At 36.4% G+C, this 23400-nt stretch overlaps 1 long non-coding RNA gene across 1 annotated transcript in view; it reads left to right on the forward strand.

Moving 5' to 3' along the window:
- LOC106981852 (uncharacterized) overlaps positions 1-23400 on the forward strand; it is a 73007-nt gene that overhangs the window by 49393 nt on the left and 214 nt on the right. The gene's annotated exons all lie outside the window — the stretch shown is intronic.

Raw genomic sequence — 23400 nt, forward strand, 5'->3', positions numbered from 1 at the left:
CTAATTGCACAAACATTTAATATTTTTCCTAGTTATCATTTCTTATTTTCATTTCAGATAACAAATTTGCTTCTTAATTATCTCAACAATATTCCTACTTGTATGGAATGGAGCAGTGAAATAACTTAAGGCAGAAAGTCAACTTGGAGCTTGCATTATTATTATTATTATTATTATTCTTTAAACCATTTAAATATTTAAAAACAGAGAGAGAGAGAGAGACAGCGACAGAGACAGAGCATGAGTGGGTGAGGGAGGGGCACAGAGAGACAGAGAGAGAGAGACACACACAGAATCTGAAGCAGGTCCCAGGCTCTGAGCTGTTAGCACAGACCCTCACGTGGGGCTCGAACTCACGAACCGCGAGATCATGACCTGAGCCCAAGTCGGACGCTCAACAGACTGAGCCACCCAGGTGCCCCATCATTTAAATATTTTAAAAGAATTCATTTTTATGCCCAGTTTCCTGTCTTTCAATCAGATAAGGATGGGGAGAACACACTTAAATGCATTGATTCCTGAATTTTCATAACTATAAAATATATTGGTGTTTCTGTGACTCAGCCTCACCTTTTCATACATGCTAAACAAAACCCTAGTGGTCAAATAATATGTTGGTAAGCTCAATAACTGGAAGAGCTATGCCTAGGTCCTAATCTCCTCATTCTCGTTGTTTTCCTTAAAATTTGTTTTTTTAAATCTCCCTTTTGAATGCCATTACCACCAAAACAAAGAAAAAATCCATTCATGTTTAGCCTTACTGGCTATTGCTGTATTTTGTGTTGATGTAGAAATGACTGATCTATTAACCATTTGAGGGAAGTGACTTAATTTAGGCCCATATGAGATGTAGTTCTGTCAGTAGTATGCAAAATGTTGATTTACATTTACAGAAAAAGAATCCTGATCTAGTGGTTTTTCTGAACTGCATTAGAATCTGTGTCACGTTTACATGTTTTAGACTTTATGAATATGTTATTTGCAAATGTTTGAGCAATAAAATAATACAATTATAAAACACCTTCTGTCAGGATGCTCAAAGCACTATGTATATATAATAATTACAACAGTATAAAAATATAATAAGCAATCACCCACTAAGATAAATTTAGGAAGAAAAAGTTTGGAATAGTGTTACATAAATGTAAAGAGGATTAATTGTAAATTCAAAAAAGGACTGCAAACATGATTAAATGCAAAGACAAACACAAATCAAGCTGAACGCATTTGTCTTTGGGAAAGGAATTATAAAAATGTTTGGCAGTAAAATGAAACTGCTTATAAGTCATTTCAAAATAATGATACACCCTGGATGATTTTATTGGTTTTATAGCTTTAAAGCTGTGACCCAGTGCCTTGTATGTGCTTTCTTGTAAAGTTATAATCTAATTATGAAGTGACCAAATATTAAAGAGCTGCTGTGAATCTGCTGCTGCCTCCAAATGTTACCTCTGATGTTTAAAACTCTTCTAATGGAAATTGCATGCACTAACTATCAATAGAAAAAGATTAAATACTATGGTGCAGTGAAGTGAAACAGAGATTGGTTTTTCTCCCTGTTGAGGTTATGATTGGATTATTGTGAACTCAATATTTGTCCCAAAAGAAAATTATTTCTTTCTTTAAATATACATTGCAATAATTGAAGAGACAAGGTTATTCATGGAAGTTAAGGGGTGTTTTGAAACCATTAGAAATACTTGCATATTGTATCTTTCCTTCTACTCTAAATTCCCCTTTACCTCAATCCCAAATCTGTTGTTATTTTATGAAAAGATTGTGCAGTGCTCCAGGAGACAGAAACAGGTTTCTCACCTCTAGAAACTTGTTAGAATGGTTCGTGTACCTCTGTTTCTGTCTAGGAACTTGTGTGTGTGTGCGCGCGTGTGTATGTGTGCGTGTGTATGTGTGTGTGTGTGTGTTTGTAAGTCTGTGTGTGTCTGTGTGGTGCTTAAGTAGTTGGTAAAGGAGGAGGGAAATCTAAGATCTGGTTAGCTTACCTACCTCTTTATAATACTTATAGCCCTTAGGAAGCTGTTTATGGTTCTTCATTGTCTCTGTCCTGCTCACTCTTCTACTTTGTAGCATCCTACTCCAGAATGCCACACTTTAGTAGTGCACTCAGGCCACTCTTTAGTTTTCTCCTGGGAAATACCTGTCCATGCTATAAAATGACACCATCCTTCTATATTATCCTTTACATTTCTACAAATCTTATTCCTTAAGTGCACATATTAGTTTTTATTTTTTTATTTATTTTTTTTAAATTTTTTTAACGTTTATTTATTTTTGAGACAGAGAGAGACAGAGCACGAACGGGGGAGGGTCAGAGAGAGGGAGACACAGAATCTGAAACAGGCTCCAGGCTCTGAGCTGTCAGCACAGAGCCCGACACGGGGCTCGAACTCGCGGACCGTGAGATCATGACCTGAGCCGAAGTCGGCCACTTAACCGACTGAGCCACCCAGGCGCCCCAAGTTAGTTTTTAAAAAATTAAAATTCTCACTAATTCACCCTGAAGTATGAATGTGAAAATGACTATATTCTCATCTTTAGGAATAGTGATCTAATAAAATTCTGCTTCCATACTCAAATAAGTATATATTAGAAAATAAAATTTTAGACCAGATAGATATGGTAGGTGAATTGTAGCCTCCAAGATGATTCTACTCCTTGATCCCTTGACCCATAGACTGTGAATATATTATTTACCATGTCAAAAGGAACTTTGTAGATGTAATTAAATTAACTGATTAGTTGAATTTAAAACAGGGAAATTACCCTGGATTATCCAGCAGCCAGGGTCCAATATAATCACATGATCCCTTAAAAGCAAATTCAGAGAAATTCAAAGCTTAAAAAAATGCAGTGGTCCTTTGTTTGCTTGAATTTGAAGGGAGTAATATGTCAAGAAAACGGGGATCTCAGTTCTACAACCACAAGAGGCTAAATTATGTCAATGATCAGTGATCTTGGAAGATGGTAATAAGAAGCTCCAGATGAGAATTGTCACCCTGACTGATACCCTGAGACCTTATAAGACTATCATTCATTCATTCATTAAAAAGTAACCATTTAGAAAACAAATCTAAATTAACCATTTAGAAAACAAATCAGATAAATCTCCTGCCCTTAAAACTTTCCAGAGGGATAGAAGAGATAAAGTATACAATGAATTATATGAAATGGTTCATGGGTAGTATTTTTTTTTTTCATAAAACAGATATGAATCAATTGCTCTGAGACTTCAGCAAGTAAATTGTCACTTAAAGTTGGGATATGTTGGAAGGCTTCTTGGAGTAATTGGCATCCAGGCTGAGTTGACTCAAATTTCACCACTTTATTTTGACCAGCAATTGAAAGTGTTAATTTCTACATCATTTGCTCATCCAAGATCAGCTTTACGCTTGACAACTATTTAGTAATTATGTTTATTATTTTTATTATGTTCATGTATTATGCTTCTTTTCATGTTCTAAAATAAGGTTCTAATGCTATTGTCCTTATTAATGTGTACATATGTTTAAAATAATAGAGAGTAGTAAAGTTTCAGGATGAGTGAGGTACATATGGCTATATAATATTGTTAGCATTTAGTTGGTAAAACAAAAGTATTCAATATACTAGCATTCCAAAATATTTTGCACTAAGAATATTAATGATAAAGAAAAAGTGGCATCATTAACTAACTACTATTATTAAAAAATAAAACATGTTCATTTTATATGAAATGAAGATCATTCATGGTATATCCCTAAGATTTTTTATGGATTAATCTTTTCTCCATGGGAGGTAGTGCAATACAAATTATTATTTAGTAACTGGGATTTAACTGGGTACAATAGTGCTAGATTAAAAAGGCACACAGAAGACACATTAACAAATTCATGATTTCTATCTGCCTCTCCCCCATTTCTTTCATAGAGCTAATTTGTACAACATCTCAGGTCCAACAACAAGCATAGCCAGGTGAATCTCCTGGATGCTGCCCGCCCCCCCCCCCCCCCTACATTTTTAACTCCCACTTTACCTTCTGAACAAGATAAGTGTAGATACCTTTGTTTATATTTTCTCAATTTGTCCCTCATGTTTCCATAGGCCTAATTTCCTATTTTTGTTTTCCAACATTGTCCTGACCAATGTGTTCATTCAATTGTCATGTTATAATGATGCATTAAAATGGTGAACATTTATTTATGCCAGTTCATGTTGGCTAATCTATTTATTTTACAGCATACTCATATACTTTTTTAGAACTTTGTCACTTTTCTACTTAGCTGGAAAGACTTATGAACAAAAATCTGAAGACCAATGTTTATGGAACAGAGGGTTTTCATACTACCCATCTCCCTGGCTGCATATTTTCAAATTTTATGCCTCATCTGCTAAATCTCTCTCAACACAAACCCAGACTGTGCAGCTGTGTAAATCATGTGTTTCTGTGACCAGGTGTGCCAAGGATGACTGTGGAGTTACCTCTGTTAAGTAAACTTCCCACTAGACAAGAAACTGGTAACATTGATTTTCAAATGTTGACAGGCTGGCTGGCTTGGGAACCAGGTAATTCCAGATTGTTCCAGAATTTTTTCATTTAAAGCATGATGGCTAACAGTGTGTTAGAAGCTTTAGGAAGAGCAGGAGCACCTTCTCTACACCAATAAATACTAGGAAGCATCATCCCTTGCAGACTTCAGGAATCCTTAATATGTAGGCTGTTCTACTCTATTAAGATTTTTGTCTTCCTTCTGCTAATGCAGAAAAAAAATTTTTAACCCACATCATAGTTTTGTGTCTAACAAACATCGCATACTCCACATATTAGGGATACATTTATTTGTGTATGTGTGTTTGTTTGTTTAAGGTAGAGCTCCCCTGAAACCATCAGTCATTATGAAGTTGTTGTTTCAATTTGGTTTTAGACATGACTTGAGAGATGGCTACCTTGTTTATGTTTGTGGGGGCTACATTGAAGTGAAATGACTCCACCTTACTGCATTGAGTTGAGAGGAAATCACTGGTTTTTATTGTAAAAGGGTGATTTATGCTAGTGTGCTCTTTAAATTAAGATCTAACATGAAAAGTAGTGTTACAGGAGTATTTGAAATTATTGTCACAGATCAGTACATATTATTTCATTATTCTGATGGTTAGACATATATTACATATTTGTTGTTCAAAAGAGTTGAGAAGAAATAATGTCTTTTGTTTTCTGGATGTTTCTAGCCTATGATAATGGCACCCTAGCTCATATCTCTTTTGCAATGTTGTTTACTCTGAAGTCCTCAGAGGTGATAGAGAAATAATGTTCTTCAGCAGTAGCTGATCATTGTTCAAAGATAACAAACTTTGACATCAGCAAATGGTGAAGTGTTCAGCCACTTGAATAGGGGAAGAAATTGAAAACATTTTGTATAGGTAATACAAGCTAGGAAATAGATTAGTAAATTAAAATTTATGATTACTTGGATTCTGATTTTACTCAGAAAATTACTGAATTGCTCTATGACTGTCAAATAATGTGACCTTCCATTCCATATCAGAGACCAATTGTTGTGTGCATTAATGCAATAATCTCTACCAAGACATTTGGTATATGTAAAAAGAGCTGGGTGAATTCAAGATAATGCTATTGTTTGTCATGAAATTGTGAGTTTTTAAAAAATTTTTAATGGTATTCGATTACACTTAAATCCCTCCTTTCTCATTTTTCTTGTTAGCTGCTTGTCTCCTTGACTCAGTGGTAGCCTAGAATCTTCTGTCTGTTGATTGCCATTTCTGCTTTTCTACCCGACATCTCGTGTTGAAACAATCTTTAACTCTATAGGCATCAAAGTGTTGCATATGAAAGCTGAGAAAAACTTTTGCCTGCAGTTCTAATATAACGAAGACCACTTGGCCTTTCAATCACCCCCAAAACATAACTGTATAGAAACTTACAATTAAATTTCTATCAGTAGAAGCTGTGGTTAATTTTTGAAGGTATTAATCTGGTTCTTAAATTTTATTTTGAGAAAATTTCCAGTGTAATAGCTAAGGCCTGTACTTTCTGCTTCATATTTATAACCTTATGTCTTATTTGTCTATTGATACTCTTGACCATAATTCATATTTACAGGCTGGGAATTTTCCTATTTTAATGTCTGTTCTTCTTGTTTGTATGTCTAAAACTGGACATTACAGACCACTTCCAGAGCTGTAACTAGGATTTTGTACATTACAATTAGTATAGACATGTTAAAAAATTCATTGTTTTCTATATCTGTGTCTTTGTCCACTGGTTTTGAAAGTTGGCTAGGGAAGATCACAAGTTATTATGTGTGCTCTTTCAGTGAAAAACTAAGAGGTAAATCTCATCCATTCTTTTAAAAATATTAAGTGTCTTTTGTATATCTTCTACATTTGAGAAAATAATTTTATAATATACAAAGTAATATTTATACTTCATATAAGGATGTATGTTACAGTAATCAGATGTCTCAACTGTGGTCCTTTGATTCAAAAATAAGGAGATTATTTGTCAGAATATTAAGAAATTTTCTGGATAAATGTGGGTTCCTCTTTAATCATATTTTAGAAAGAAATTGTTCACAATTTTTACAAGCCTGATTTCTCCCATATTCTCCTAATTCAGTCTCCTCCCACCATAATGCTCTACCACTCATTTGTAAGAGATGTAATTATTATGGAGGTGCTAATGCTGGTGGTGGTACTTTGGGTAGGGGCGGGAGAGATTAACAGGAAGTACTCAAATACAACATTTGTTCTTTCTAGTGAGAGGTTCCTATGTATTATTTTATTAAAAAAAAAAAACAGCTGGCAAGCATACCGCTTGCTAAAACCACATGATACACCAAAATCTCAGGTTATCTTGATTTTATATAAACATTAAGGGTCATATAATTGCATTATCTTTTTATCAACATTTGTATTCAAATTAGCTCGGACTTTAAAGCCTAAATGTGTTTGCTTAATATAGGTATAATTAGGCAAGAATGAAAGAAGCAAAGAATTAATTCATTCACTGTTATCCAGTGCTAAAGGGCCTATTCTGAGCCTAGAACAAAGCAGCCTATTTGAGTTTTCGGCCTAATTTTATATATACTAGTTTTAACAAGGACATATAATATAATAAATATCATGATTTCTTATGATAATAAAGATGACAATGATTTCCTTTTTTTAATGTTTATTTTTTTATTTTTGAGAGAGAGCTAGAGAGTACATGTGGGCAGGGGAGGGGCAGAGAGAAAAAGAGTCCCAAGCAGGCCCCACGCTCAGCGCAGAGCCCGACACATGGCTTGATCTCATGAACCATGAGATCATGACATGAGCCAAAATCAAGAATCAGATGCTTAACCAACTGAGCCACCCAGGTGATCCAAGAGACAGTGTTTCTTAGCACTTAGCAGTGCTAACATTTGGAAGGTAACTTAGAGTTCATCTATTAGAACTTCACAGCCCTTGAAAACTGTCTTTTTTCAACATCTTTTGTAGCGTCTTGGTCATTTCTATAAATAAGAAACTCACTACTAGAGTAATATTTGTCTGTCATATACATTTTCCATTAGATTCAAAATGTAGTGAACAGTTCTTTTGCAATGATTCACTTTTTGCCCCCACTTCTAAGTAACCATGGTGTATAGATCTAGAAACTAAGTACAAAGGTACTCTTTTACTGTGTTCTTATCTATTTTGAAATTGTCAATTTTTCATGTTTGTTTTGCTCTTTTCAGTGTAAAGTTCACTTGGTGAAGACGCAGGTAACTTTACCCTTCCTTCGTTCTTCTACTGAAAAAATCTAAGATGTGCCTTTTCTTTGTCGTAACTTTTCAAATACTTACTGACTTGTTTGTCAACATAAAAACTCATTCCAACTTCTGATTTTCTGCCTTGGACGACATGATTTGACATCAGAAGTTTTAGATTCTCCCTAGGATGGGTCTGCACGTGTACTAGTTGTGTAGAGTTACTGTTATTTGTCTTTGCTGTAACATGTGCTTCTATTTGTCAGCTTGACCCAACTTCAGTCCAACATGGGCTAGTTTACAGCCTGGCAAGAATGGTTACAACCATGAAAAATATTGTGTATGGACCTTATGCACACAGGTTAATTGCCAAAGCATAGTTCTAGGAAAAGAGAGCAAAATTGTCAGACCCTATTCCCTGGAAGTATTCTAGATGTAACCAGTCATTCATGCTATCTTCGACCTTCCTATGACAAATTTTTGGTCTCCACTGGTTGCCAGAGCTAAACACTCCAGTTTTCTCTCTCTTCACGGGTACAGGGATCACAGTGGGTACCAAATAGTTGAGCCTCAGCCCTATTCTTTCCTTTTTTTGTGTGGTCATGTTTCCTTGTCTATGTTCTCTACCAGGAAGTGACTTCAAGCTAGCTATTATTCCCTAATTTTATTTATTACCATAACTATAGTTGGGCAGTGACCTGCAACTCTTCAATGTTTATTTTAAGCATGTAAAAATTTCTCAGCCATGTCTGCTAAGGAGACCCAAGAAAAGAAAGGCCCAAAGAAGGCCCCAGATGATCTAAAAACTATGACTTTCTCTTTTTTTTTTTTTTTTTCATCCTCAGACTATTCTTTTCAGGCTTTTGTGCATAATTTAATTCTATCATATTAATATCTCATCATTCTCTACATGATAAACCAGTGAACAGAACATTGCGTCTTAAACCTGTTCACCTACTGGCTTGTATTTGTACCACACATCATGGGTCCCTACCTTAGGCAGGAAAGACTGATGTAGTAAATATCTTGAAGGTCATTGGAATAATAATCGCACTGGTTTCCCACAGGTAACACCAAAACTACAGTCCTTTGTGGCTTTTCCTGGAGTTCCCAGGGAACATTTTCCTCTAAATCTTGTCATAACATCTTATTTATTTACTTCAACTTTTACTTATTTATTTCCTGGAGGCTTTTTGGCATGCTGTTTTTACTCTGCCCTGGCTCTTTTTCCCCATTTTCTACTGTTAACTTCATATGTCTTAGAGGTTAGTAGCCATTTTCTTAGCTAGACATTATTAGTCATGGTTCTTTGTTACATATGAACACAAAAAGAATACAGACTGAGTGATAATCCTTTCTTTGAGCCAAATGAACACTGGAATTAAGGTTCTGTCTATGTTACCTTGGTCATGCCACTTACTATTCATTTTTCAAGTAATATAACTTAGTGAAACCATATAATTCCTAGGTATATGGTATAATGGAAGTGCAAATGCTTTTGATATATGTACTTGGGTATATATACTCAGTTCCATTTATGGACTGTGTGGTCAAAGAACTTAACTGACATTTCCTTATTTCAGATATAGTAATGGATAATCACAAATCATATAATTAAGCAGAGTAATATTTTTAAAGTATATAATTACTGGCTAAGAATATACATTTAGAAAATGATAAATAGTATAATTATGCTTACTCTCCCCTACAGCTCAATATATTTCTGGTTATTCATTTATTCATGTATTTGAGAGACAGCTGTATTGCAGCCACTGTGCCAAGTGTTATTCATACAAATCCTTTCCATAGGAGGTTATATGTATATTTAAATAAAGTGATTGAATATATTGTAGTAAATGCTATTATAGAGGTATATACTGAAATACATGGAAGTATATACATTTTATATTTCGTACTACACTGACTCACCATTACTTTGCTTCTAAAGAATGAATATGGTTTCTTAAAGCTAGCTGGGGGGTAAACATCCTAATGTCGAATCTCAACATTAGAAACTGTCACATTTTGTTTCTAACCTTTATGGTACCTCATGCTCTCTTTTCTTTCTTTTTTTTTTTTAAATTTTTTTTGACATTTATTTATTTTTGAGACAGAAGGAGACAGAGCATGAATGGAAGAGGGTCAAAGAGAGAGGGAGACACAGAAATCAAAACAGGCTCCAGGCTCTGAGCTGTCAGCACAGAGCCCGACATGGGGCTTGAACTCATGGACCATGAGATCATGACCTGAGCCAAAGTTGGAAACTTTACCGACTGAGCCACCCAGGTGCCCCTATTTTTTTTTTAATTTCTTTTGACATTTATTTATTTTTGAGACAGAGACAGAGCATGAACGGGGGACAGAGAGTGCTCTCTTTTCTTTCTATTTTGCTTATACATGTCTAATTTATTCTAGAATATGAATTAGATATATTTTGGTTTATATTCTGTGACAAATCGTATTTGTTTAGTGATTTTGATGTGATCATCTATATTTCGGTTAATGTTTTTTCTTACCTTAGATATTGTTTAAAACAGATCCAAGATTGATAGGTAGTCTTACATGAATTATAGTTGATTTGTTGTCTCTGTTTTTGTTCTTCCTTTCTTTTGGAGGGGAATTCATTTTGTAGTAGGACATTTATACATTTTAAAAATTTATTTAAAACTTACTCTTACCTCCAACTGAATGTGCCCAAAGCTAACTCTTTATATAATTGTCTAACAAAAATTTCAGTTTCTCTTTTTTTTAATTTTATTTATTTATTTTTTTAATGTTTTTATTTATTTTTGAGAGAGACAGAAAGACAGAGTGCTAGAAGGGGAGGGGCAAAGAGAGAGAAAGACACAGAATCCAAAGCAGGCCTCAGGCTCTGAACTGTCAGCACAGAGTCCGATGTGGGGCTTGAACTCACAGGCCATGACATCATGACCTGAGCTGAAGTTGGACATTGAACCGACTGAGCCACCCAAGTGTCCCAGTTTATCTTTTTTTTAAAAGTATTAAGTTAAACTCTTCTGCCTTATCTTTTAAAAAATAGACTTTATTTTTTAGAGCAGATTTATATCACAGCAAAATTGAGCAGAAAATACAGAGTTCCCATGTACTCCCACCCCACCCCACCCCCACTATTACCATTCCTCACCAAACTAGTACCGTTCTACAGCTGATGAGCTATGGTGACATAGCGTTATGATCCAAAGTCCATAATTCACATTAGGTTTCACTCTTGGGGTTGTACATTCTATGGGTATTGACAAACATATAATGACATGTATCTACTATTGTATCACACAGAATAGCTTCTTTGCCCTAAAAATTCTTTGTGTTCTGCCTATTGATCCCTCCTTCTCCTCTGACCTCTGGAAACCACTGATCTTTTTACTTGGTCCGTAATTTTGCCTTTTCCAGGTCATATATTTGGAATCATACGGTATGCGGCCTTTTCAGATTGGCTTCTTTCACTTAGTAATATGCCCTCCAAGTCTTTTTATGGCTTGATAGCTCATTTATTCCTAGCACTGGCTGTTATTCCATTTTGTTGATATACCATAGTTTATTTATCCATTCACCTACTGAAAGACCTTTTGGTTACTTCCGCATTGGGCAATTCTGGAAAAGCTACTGAAAACATCTGTGTGCTGATTATTGTGTGGATATGAGTTTTCAGTTCATTTGAGTAAATACCAAGGAGTGTGACTGCTGTATTGTATAGTAAAAGGATGCTAATTTTATCACAAACTGCCAAACTGTCTTCCAAAATGGCGTTACCATTTTGCATTCTCACCATCAATGAATTAGAGTTCCTATTGCTCTACATCCCCTCCAGCATTTGGTGCTTGTCAGTGTTTTGGAATTTCGTCATTTCAATAGGTGTGCAGTGCTATCTCGTTGTTTTAATTTGCATTTCCCTGATGGCATATGATGTTTAACATCGTTCATATACTTATTTAGAATTTGTATATCTTCTTTGGTGAGATGCCTGTTAAGATTTTGGCCTATTTTTAAAAATCCGGTCGTAAGATGAAACGTCTGTGTCTGGATTCTATTTTGTTTTTGGGTTTTTTTTTTTTTGTTTGTTTGTTTTTCCTGGCATGTGTATCTACTTGTTCCAACACCATTTGTTGAAAAGACTGAATTTTCTCCATTGTGTTGCCTTTGCTCTGTGTCAAAGATCAGTGTTTTACTTTTAACTGTTTTTATTTGTTCTCTATATCCAAACTCCTACTGTATCCTGCATATTTTTCTTACAATTTAAATTTAATTTAAGCTTGCCTACTGCATTAGCAGTAACTAGGCAAACAGAAACAGCCTGGCTCTTCAGCTTTCTCTCTCATTCTGAATTCACTGATCATGTAAGCTCAGTACAGCAGCTAACTAATGGAAGGAGAAGTACATGAAGAAGCCAACCATGCGTAAAAGGAAAAGATTCTTATTTTTTAATGAAGATTCAAATATTGGTTACTATCTTGAAGCAGCATTTAGTATTTCTGAATTGAAACTGTATGCTGTAACCTGAAATGACTATTGAATGTCTGATATTTAGGAATGGACTGAAAAATGATGAGGGTTGCTAAGTTTTTGTACGATGGTGGGGGGGGATACATTTTCAAGTGGCAGTGGGAGACCAAACACATTTGTATTTTGAGATCGTCCCATGTGAAATGCTTGTTCAACATAGCAGTAGTAGACTAAAATGTGGTAACTTCAGTCAAAGTTAATCAAATCAGATAAGGTGTCAGGAACAGAGACAGTGACGAGAGATGGAATGCATTTTCAAGATTGTTAAAAACAGTGAAATGTGATGTGGAACAAAGATTGATCTAGGGGTCAAGAGATGTGGGTACTAGAACCACTACTCTCTCATTTACAAATATCTCTCATATGGTATTTTTTTCCCACCCATTAAGTGGGGAATGGATAAGTTGTTTTTTTGGTTTTTGGTTTTTGGTTTTTTTGTTTTTTTTAATCTTCTCTAACTCTAAAGTTCTAAGCTGCCAGTACAAGAAAAGTCAGACACAGTTCTGGCTGAATCTAGTTCAACTAGGTGGCTGGGATGAATAAATTAAATACATGTTTACTTAAACGCAGTCTAGGATGGTGACGTAGGAGGACGCTGGGCTCACCGCGTCCTGCTGATCACTTAGATTCCACCCACACCTGCCTAAATAACCCAGAAAACCACCACAAGGCTAGCAGAACGGATTCTCCGGAGCCAAGCATAGACGAGAGGCCCACGGAAAAGGGTAGGAAGGGCAGAGAGGCGGTGCGCACTACATGGACTGGCGGGAGGGAGCCAGGGTGGAGGGGCGGCCCGCCTGCCAAGCAGAACCCCTGAGTCTGGCTTGCGAGGGCAGAGGGGCCGACGGAGTGTGTTCTGACAGCAAGCGGGCCTTAACATCTGGAAGGTTATAAGTTAACAGATCTGCTTGGAGAGTGGGAGGGCTGGAGGACAACGGGAGGGAGAGTTGTTGAGCCCTGGATGACAGAGCTCAGCTTGGAGGGGAAGGAAGGCACTTGCCAGCGCCATCTCCCCCAGCCAAAATCCCAAAGGGAACCAGTTCCTGTCAGGGAACTTGCTTGCACGGCACAAACACCCAATGCTGTGCTTCTGCAGATCCATCCCTCCAGGGGCAGGTCTGACCCCCTCCCAGTGCTGCAGGGCCCCTCCCGAAGTGGATCACCAAAGGAAAAGAGAGCTGAGCCTGCCTCTCCCACCCCTGTGCACCTTGCCTATCCACCCCAGCTAATACGCCGGATCCCCAGCACCACAAGCATGGCAGTGTGCAAGTAGCCCAGAGGGGCCACGCCACCCCACAGTGAATCCTGCCCCTAGGAGAGGGGAAGAGAAGGCACACACCAGTCTGACTGTGGCCCCAGCAGTGAGCTGGGGGCAGACATCAGGTCTGACTGCAGCCCCGCCCACCAACGCAAGTTATTCAAGACAGCAGAGGGGAAGTGCCCCGCAGTCCCGCACCACTCCAGGGACGACACAAAATGACAAAATGGAAGAATTCCCCTCAAAAGAATCTCCAGGAAATAACGACAGCTAACGAACTGATCAAAAAGGATTTAAACAATATAACAGAAAGTGAATTTAGAATAATAGTCATAAAATTAATCGCTGGGCTTGAAAACAGTATAAAGGACAGCAGAGAATCTACTGCTGCAGAGATCAAGGGACTAAGGAACAGCCAGGAGGAGCTAAAAAATGCTATAAATGAGCTGCAAGATAAAATGGAGACAACCACAACTCGGACTGAAGAGGCAGAGGAGAGAATAGGGGAATGGAAGATAAAATTATGGAAAAAGAGGAAGCTGAGAAAAAGATAAAAAAATCCAGGAGTATGAGGGGAAAATTAGAGAACTAAGTGATGCACTAAAGAGAAATAATCTACGCATAATTGGTATTCCAGAGGAGGAAGAGAGAGGGAAAGGTTCTGAAGGTGTACTTGAAGAAATCATAGCTGAGAACTTCCCTGATCTGCGGAAGGGAAAAGGCATTGAAATCCAAGAGGCACAGAGAACTCCCTTCAGACGTAACTTGAATCGATCTTCTGCACGACATACCATAGTGAAACTGGCAAAATACGGGGATAAAGAGAAAATTCGGAAAGCAGCTAGGGATAAACGTGTTCTAACATATAAAGGGAGACCTATAAAACTCATGACAGATATCTCTACTGAAACTTGGCAGGCCAGAAAGGAATGGCAGGAAATCTTCCATGTGATGAACAGAAAAAATATGCAGCTCAGAATCCTTTGGCCAGCAAATCTGTCATTTAGAAAAGAAGGAGAGATTAAGGTCTTCCAAAACAAACAAACACTGAAGGAATTCGTCACCACTAAACCAGACCTACAAGAGATCCTAAGGGGGATCCTGTGAGACAACGTACCAGAGACATCGCTACCAGCATGAAACCTACGGACATCACAATGACTCTAAACCCATATCTTTCTATAATAACACTGAATGTAAATGGACTAAATGTGCCAACCAAAAGACATAGGTATCAGAATGGATAAAAAAACAAGACCCATCTATTTGCTGTCGACAAGAGACTCATTTTAGTCCTGAAGACACCTTCAGATTGAAAGTGAGGGGATGGAGAACTATTTATCATGCTACTGGAAGTCAAAAGAGAGCTGGAGTAGCCATACTTCTATCAGACAAACTAGACTTTAAATTAAAGGCTGTAACAAGAGAGAAGAAGGGCATTATATAATAATCACAGGGTCTATCCATCAGGAAGAGCTAACAATTATAAATGTCTATGTGCCAAATACGGGAGCCCCCAAATATATAAAACAATTACTCATAAACATAACCAACCTTAGTGATAAGAATGTGGTAATTGCAGGGGACTTTAACACTCCACTTACAGAAATGGATAGATCATCTAGACACACAGTCAATAAAGAAACAAGGGCCCTGAATGATACATTGGATCAGATGGACTTGACAGATCTATTTAGAACTCTGCATCCCAAAGCAACAGAATATACTTTCTTCTCGAGTGCACATGGAACATTCTCCAAGATAGATCACCTACTGGGTCACAAAACAGCCCTTCATAAGTATACAAGAATTGAAATCATACCATGCATACTTTCAGACCACAATGCTGTGAAGCTTGAAATCAACCACAGGAAAAAGTCTGGAAAACCTCCAAAAGCATGGAGGTTAAAGAACACCCTATTAAAGAATGAATGGGTCAACCAGGCAATTAGAGGAGAAATTAAAAAATATATGGAAACAAACGAAAGTGAAAATACAACAATCCAAATGCCTTGGGGTGCAGCAAAGCCAGTCCTGAGAGGAAAATACATTGCAATCCAGGTCTATGTCAAGAAACAAAAAAAATCCCAAATACAAATTCTAACAGAACACCTAAAGGAAATAGAAGCAGAGCAGCAAGGCCACCTTAAACCCAGCAGAAAAAGAGAAATAATAAAGATTTGAGCAGAAATAAACACTATAGAATCTAAAAAAAAACTGTAGAACAGATCAATGAAACCAAGAGTTGGTTTTTTGAAAAAAATAAACAAAATGGATAAACCTCTAGCCAGGCTTCTCCAAAAGAAAAGGGAGATGACCCAAATAGATAAAATCATGAGTGAAAATGGAATTATTACAACCAATCCCTCAGAAATACAAGCAATTATCAGGGACTACTATGAAAAACTATATGCCAACAAACTGGACAACCTGGAAGAAATGGACAAATTCCTAAACACCCACACACTTCCAAAACTCAATCAGGAGGAAATAGAAAGCTTGAACAGACCCATAATCAGCAAAGAAATGGAATCAGTTATCAAAAATCTCCCAACAAATAAGAGTCCAGGACCAGATGGCTTCCCAGGGGAGTTCTACCAGACATTTAAAGCAGAGATAATACCTATCCTTCTGAAGCTATTCCAAAAAATAGAAAGGGAAGGAAAACTTCCAGACTCATTCTATGAAGCCAGTATTACTTTGATTCCTGAACCAGACAGAGACCCAGTAAAAAAAGAGAACTAGAGGCCAATATCCCTGATGAATATGGATGCAAAAATTCTCAATAAGATATTAGCAAATCGAATTTAACAGCATTTAAAAGGATTATTCACCATGATCAAGTGGGATTCATTCCTGGGATGCAGGGTTGGTTCAACATTCGCAAATCAATCACTGTGATACATCAATCACATTAATAAAAGAAAAGAACCATATTATCCTGTCAATCGTTGCAGAAAAAGCATTTGACAAAATTCAGCATCTTTTCTTAATAAAAACCCTCGAGAAAGTAGGGATAGCAGGAACATACTTAAAGATCATAAAAGCCATTTATGAAAAGCCCACAGCTAACATCATCCTCAACAGGGAAAACCTGAGAGCTTTTTCCCTGAGATCAGGAACACGACAGGGATGTCCACTCTCACCGCTGTTGTTTAACATAGTGTTGGGAATTCTAGTGTCAGCAATCAGACAACAAAAGGAAATCAAAGGCATCAAAATTGGCAAAGATGAAGTTAAGCTTTCACTTTTTGCAGATGGCATGATATTATACATGGAAAATCCAGTAGACTCCACCAAAAGTCTGCTAGAACTGACACATGAATTCAACAAAGTTGCAGGATACAAAATCAGTGTACAGAAATCAGTTGCATTCTTATACACTACTAATGAAGCAACAGAAAGACAAATAAAGAAATTGATCCCATTCACAACTGCACCAAGAAGCATAAAATACCTAGGAATAAATCTAACCAAAGATGTACAAGATCTGTATGCTGAAAACGATAGAAAGCTTATGAAGGAAATTGAAGAAAATATAAAGAAATGGAAAAACATTCCGTGCTCATGGGTTGGAAGAATAAATATTGTCAAAATGTCAGTACTACCCAAAGCTATCTACACATTCACTGCAATCCCAATCAAAATTGCATCAGCATTCTTCTCGAAGCTAGAACAAGCAATTCTAAAATTCACATGGAACCCAAAAGGCCCGAATAGCCAAAGTAATTTTGAAGAAGACCAAAGCAGGAGGCATCACAATCCCAGACTTTAGCCTCTACTACAAGATTGTAATCATCAAGACAGCATGGTATTGGCACAAAAACAGACACATAGACCAATGGAATAGAATAGAAACCCCAGAACTAGACCCACAAACGTGTGGCCAACTAATCTTTGACAAAGCAGGAAAGAATATCCAATGGAAAAAAGACAGTCTCTTTAACAAATGGTGCTGGTAGAACTGGGCAGCAACATGTAGAAGGTTGAAACTAGACCACTTTCTCACACCATTCACAAAAATGAACTCAAAATGGATAAAGTACCTGAATGTGAGACAGGAAACCATCAAAACCCTAGAGGAGAAAACAGGAAAAGACCTCTCTGACCTCAGCCGTAGCAATTTCTTACTTGACACATCCCCGAAGGCAAGGGAATTAAAAGCAAAAATGAACTATTGGAACCTCATGAAGATAAAAAGCTTCTGCACAGCAAAGGAAACAATCAACAAAACTAAAAGGCAACCAACAGAATGGGAAAAGATATTTGCAAATGACATATTGGACAAAGGGCTAGTATCCAAAATCTATAAAGAGCTCACCAAACTCCACACCCGAAAATCAAATAACCCAGTGAAGAAATGGGCAGAAAACATGAATAGACACATTCTCTAAAGAAGATATCTGGATGGCCAATAGTCTCATGAAAAGATGCTCAACATCGCTCCTCATCAGGGAAATACAAATCAAAACCACACTCAGATATCACCTCACGCCAGTCAGAGTGGCCAAAATGAACTAAACAGGAGACTATAGGTGCTGGAGGGGATGTGGAGAAACAGGAACCCTCTTGCCCTGTTGGTGGGAATGCAAACTGGTGCAGCTGCTCCGGAAAACAGTGTGGAGGTTCCTCAAGAAATTAAAAATAGACCTACCCTATGACCCAGCAGTAGCACTGCTAGGAATTTACCCAAGGGATACAGGAGTGCTGATGCATAGGGGCACTTGTACCCCAATGTTTATAGCAGCACTCTCAACAATAGCCAAATTATGGAAAGAGCCAAAATGTCCATCAACTGATGAATGGATAAAGAAATTGTGGTTTATATACACAATGGAGTACTATGTGGCAATGAGAAAGAATGAAATATGGCCCTTTGTAGCAACGTGGATGGAACTGGAGAGTGTGATGCTAATGAAATAAACCATACAGAGAAAGACACATACCATATGTGTTCACTCTTATGTGGATCCTGAGAAACTTAACAGGAACCCATGGAGGAGGGGAAGGAAAAAAAAAAGAGGTTAGAGTAGGAGAGAGCCAAAGTATAAGAGACTCTTAAAAACAGAGAACAAACTGAGGGCTGATGGGGGGTGGGAGGGAGAGAAGGGTGGGTGATGGATATTGAGGAGGGCACCTGTTGGGATGAGCACTGGGTGATGTATGGAAACCAATTTGACAATAAATTTCATATATTAAAAAAAACACATTCTAATAAAAACATAAATCTTAAGTGGGCTATAAAAGCTGACTTTTTCCACTTTAAAATTTTTATTTTAAGAAATAAGCAATAAACACAGCACATCTAATGGATTGCAATGATTTAAACATTGTTCTTCTGCAAATATGTGATTTTATATTTTGCTTTTATTTTTTGTAATCTAACGCAAATCCTTGGAATAAGTGGATTTTAGAATTAATATTGTCATTTTAATTCTATCCCCATCCCAACCTCAATTTAGCAAAGAGTAAACTGAGGTCCAGAGAACTTAAATGATTTGTACAGGGTCAAAGCTGGTAGAACAAGCTAGATTTCCTGATCCTCAGCCTGGTGACCTCTCCACAATAAGCTTAAAGTCCTTAGCAATTAGTATTACTTCAATAATCCATTGATAAGACATTTAACGTTTTATTTGACAGAAATAAGTTTTGACACCCATTAATTTATTTTATCCTTTCAACATCCATGCACGGTTATTATCAGTCTCATTTTTATACACACACTACTACAGATTAAGTAATATGCCCAAGGTCATATAACTAACAAGAAATGAAGTATGAATTTGAAACATCACTTTTGCCTGACTCCAGATCCCAACCTTTTTCAAGGCATTATGTTAACTTTTTAAAGTTTCCTTTGTGTGTTGGTATTATAATGATTCTTGAGGACCCTTTGTTAAGTCTTTGACATTAGTCTTTTTCAGGTCTTACTTCTAAAGGCCGTCCAAATTTATGATTATTTTCTAGTACTGCTTCGTCATAGGCTTTTCTTAAAGTGAGACTCATATTGGAATATTGCAATAATAAATGTTGGGGGAAATGTATAAGTTTTCAAGTAACCTTTGCATTGTTGATTACTTTAGAAGTGATTATCTCATTATTTCATGGTCTGAGCAGATTTTTACTGTATTTGCGTGCACATACATGCATATGAAAATTGTACTGATCATCTTTTTGCCCTGTCAAGATGGTCTTTAAATGCCTATCCAAGGCCCAATGTGTAACTTTCCCAGGAATCTTAGCATCAACTTTCAGAATAAAAAGTTGTCACTGGAGGTTTCTCAGTGCCTATCTACTGCATTTCTGAATTAACAACAAATGCAGATTTGTCTTTGATGGCTCTTTTATAGCTGTATACAGCTGGAGAAAAACCAACTGCCAAGGGAACTCAATTTTCTTTATCATCAATTTGACATTGGTTAACAGATGGCTTCTGGATACCATGGTAGTCTTCTTAATTTGTCTTTCTATATAGTGCTGCAGATACCCTTGGTTAATTGCTTGATTATTACATTTAATTCTTTGTCAACAATATACCTCATTGTTTTGGAACATATCTTAGGAGATAAGTTATAAAAGGCAGATATTTGAGTGTTGAACCACTATCATACCTTTGAAACATAAAGCAAAACACCTAAAGGTAGACAAATGTGTTAAAATATCCTGTACTAAAATCCAGTCAGCTTTCTGTGAAGTATGAGATTTCTCTGGAATACAGTGGATTCTCAAGAGCTAATTTATACAAAAGACAAAGAAAGGAGATCTATCGAAACATGAAAAAGGAAACAAATGCCCTTAAATCAAGACATTTCCAGGTGAACTTTAACCTAAGATTAACTACAACTGAATTCTTATTTATTTTTGTTTGTTTATTTTGTTTTGTATATAACTTCATTAAGTAGAATTTAAATATTGTACTTTGGAGAGTGAAAAATTTTCAACCAATTCAAAAGGTATGGAAAAATACCAGTTGATTGAATATTTTGACATTCCTTAAAACACAAATGTGAACCCTTTTCTAACTGCTTTGGGAATCCAAAGAAATAAACAAACTTAAAATAGAGAGTTTGAGAGAGCTGATCCAGTCAGACATGATTGCATATAAGATTACACACCTACATACTTGTACATACTGCAAAAAGGAGAGTTTAGTGCATGACAAGAGTTCATTGATCATTATAAAATCATCTTATGTTGTCAACTCTGAAAGTGGCATGTTAACTACCCAACCATATCAATTAAAACTGTTGATTTTGGCTTTTAATCTTAGTTCTTTTTTCATTTATTCATTATGGAATGATAAGGCTGTCTCAAAAAATGATGCAAAATTATACTTATACATTTACTTTTACTTACATTATACTTGTACTTCTAACAAAATAAATTATTCTCTACTTAGGGGCACCTGGGTGGCTCAGTCGGTTAAGTGGCCGACTTCAGCTCAGGTCATGATCTCGCGGTCCGTGAGTTCGAGCCCCGTGTCGGGCTCTGTGCTGACAGCTTGGAGCCTGGAGCCTGCTTCAGATTCTGTGTCTCCCTCTCTCTCTGACCCTCCCCCGTTCATGCTCTGTCTCTGTCTCAAAAATAAATAAACGTTAAAAAAAATTAAAAAAATTATTCTCTACTTAAAATATTTTAAATAGATTCAAAAGATGGACTCAGTGGAATCAGAAAACCCTCAAAATAGTAGTTTGCCATTATGAGAAAAGAAGATCTGAACTAATATTGCTAGTAATGTATATTCTATGGAAGTTTATGCTGCCACCTATGGGAAATGAAAATTTTTAGTAATTAATCCAAAATGTAGAAATTACTGTTGCCAATTACAAGAGAAAATCAAAACTTCTAAGCGGATTTTATTACTATTTAACTGTCAAAGGAAAGTCCTGGAGAAAGCTTTAAATTCTTCACCTGTTCCTTAAAAAAAACAAACAAAAAAAAACCCAAAAAACAAGCTTGATTATGTGCCCTTGGATATTAAACTATATAATCCACAAGGCTTATATCTAAGTACTGTCTTTTTAAGTTTCAATGTTGTGTATTTGCCTTCAATAATTACAAATAATATAAACTGAATTCACTTGTGAAATCTTATGTAAGTTGATTTAGTCATGCTTCTGTTAATTTTTTCCACGTCTCCTTTTCACTTCTGCCCATTTAACATGTACTATCTTATGCAAACTGGGGAGCAAAAAACCCCCTGTTTTTAGCCCTGTCTTCTAACACAGTAATGTAGTAGAATAGAAATAGAAGAGCTCTGATTAAGGGAAGACTTTTGTTGAAATTCATTCTCTAACACTTGCTACTTGCATCACGTAAGAAAAGTGACTCTAAGTTCTCATCCCAGAGTATAACTGGTAGTATCAGTATTTTATATGAATGCCGTAAGAAATATATACAGAATCTTACAATGCTTAATAGAGTGCCTGACGCAAAAAGAGTCTCAATAAATACTTGTTTCCTTTCAAAATATAATCTGTTATATCAGCAAGATCTACAAAAACCGAGTCCTTGCTCATCCTGTGACTTTCTTCTGATCAATAGAAGATGGTAAAGGTAATAAGATGTCACTCCCACGGTTGTGTAATGTAAGACTCCGTTGCCAGCTTTGAAGAAGTAAATACTCATATGGCAAGGAACTGAGGAAGGCCTTTAGGAGCTGAAGGTAGCTTCCAGACAATAGGCAGCAAGAAGTTGGGGACCTCAGCGTACAATCACAAGGAAAGGAATTCTTCCATCAATGTGAGTGAGACTAGAAGTGGACTCTTTCCTAGTTAGTCTGTCTTTTAGATGAGAATTCAGTCTTGGCCATTACATTAATTACATTCTTTTAAATGATTCAGTTAAGATATATCTGGATCCCAGAACCACAGAAATTTTGAGATAAAAAATGCATGTTTTTTTTTAAGTTGCTAAGTTTGTGCTAATTTGTTACACAGCAATAGAAAAACTAATAACTTTTCTTGGATAAGTTAATTTTCTTTCCTTTTATTCTGTAAATAATTTTATTTCCTTTTATTATTTAAAAATGTGAAGATCTGATTATAACACATTTACATTGTAAATAAGCATCCCTCCTACTCTACACATCTACATCACCTTCCCACTCCCCAGAGGCCAGCATCATTTACTGTTTGGTGTTTTCACCTCTGATGAAATGGTCTTCCAAATTCATAAATATACATGGAAATTTAAGAATAATTTATTTTCCAGCTGTTCCTGATATTTATCATTTACAAGAGTGAAATGTTTTATTGGCCAGTGGTTTTAAAGTGATTTTAAAGTTAATGCAAGAAACTGTACCATGCTACGTAACATTAAGTCTTAAATTTCATCGCCTATCTGTGGGAATTGAAGTAAAGGGAAACAATAAGCTCAGCCTATAGAAGACTGTTTTTAACCAACCTAGGTTCTTATGCAACACTGCTGCTAACTGGCCGTGTATTTTTATGGAAAGTACTTCCCCTCTATATATCCTTAATTTACACATTCCAGATTTCAGATTGCATGATTATACGTACTGTATGTGTGTGTTTGTTTCATAATGATACCTGGTGATTCGCAAACCTGATTGATCACAAAAGTCATACTCCCAAGTATTTCATCATCACCATCGCCATTATCAGTATCATCAACTAGTCATCAACCCTGGATATCTGATTCCATGAATTTGGGACACAGTTATGGGAATCCAAATGTTACAATATTTTCATGGGTTATTCTGATTCACTTGATTGAGAAGCAATAATTTAGATATTTTATTTACACACATATAATCCTATATGATAGTGGTCTGAAATTCATTTTAAACTACATGACAGAGAAAGCAATCACTACAGTTCTGTGGACTGTATGAAAAAACAATTGCAAATGAAA

The sequence above is a fragment of the Acinonyx jubatus genome, chromosome B3 (genome assembly GCF_027475565.1).
Source record: "Acinonyx jubatus isolate Ajub_Pintada_27869175 chromosome B3, VMU_Ajub_asm_v1.0, whole genome shotgun sequence".
Lineage (NCBI taxonomy): Eukaryota > Metazoa > Chordata > Mammalia > Carnivora > Felidae > Acinonyx > Acinonyx jubatus.